This window comes from Sapajus apella, unplaced genomic scaffold (assembly GCF_009761245.1).
Source record: "Sapajus apella isolate SASKATOON/1434 unplaced genomic scaffold, GSC_monkey_1.0 scaffold44, whole genome shotgun sequence".
Classification (NCBI taxonomy): Eukaryota; Metazoa; Chordata; class Mammalia; order Primates; family Cebidae; genus Sapajus; species Sapajus apella.
Genome location: NW_022436984.1, coordinates 1281181 through 1281767, shown reverse-complemented (window position 1 = coordinate 1281767; position 587 = coordinate 1281181).

The window sequence follows — 587 nt, the reverse complement described above, 5'->3', positions numbered from 1 at the left end:
GATCACCTGAGGCCAGGAGTTTGAGACCAGCCTGACCAACATGCTGAAACCCCGTCTCTACTAAAAATAAAAAAAATTAGCTGGACGTGGTGGTGTATGCCTGTAATTCCAGCTACTGGGGAGGCTGAGATAGGAGAATTGCTTGAACCCAGGAAGCAGAGGTTGCAGTGAGTTGAGATCGCACCGTTGCACTCCAGCCTGGGCAACAAGAGTGAAACTCCATCTCAAAAAAAAAAAGAATTACACATACAGAGGTTTGTCTGTGACCACCCTTGTAAAATGTGATAGATGCCTGCTATGCATAGAATACTATGTTGCTATTAGAAGCAATAAACCAATTCCATACATAGAGACACGAACATAACTAAAAAGCATACTATTGAAGGAAAAAAGAAACAAAACAACATCTCTAGCACAATGTCAATTCAGCAAGCTAAAAACAAATCCTCACATAAACGCAGCTTATTTTTAAAGGAGTCATAAATATTTAAGGACAAACATCACACTTGTTTATACAGTTTCCTCTAGGAGGGAAGGGATGGAAATGGGAATAAGTAAACATAACAGAGACTGGTTATGTCAGTAGG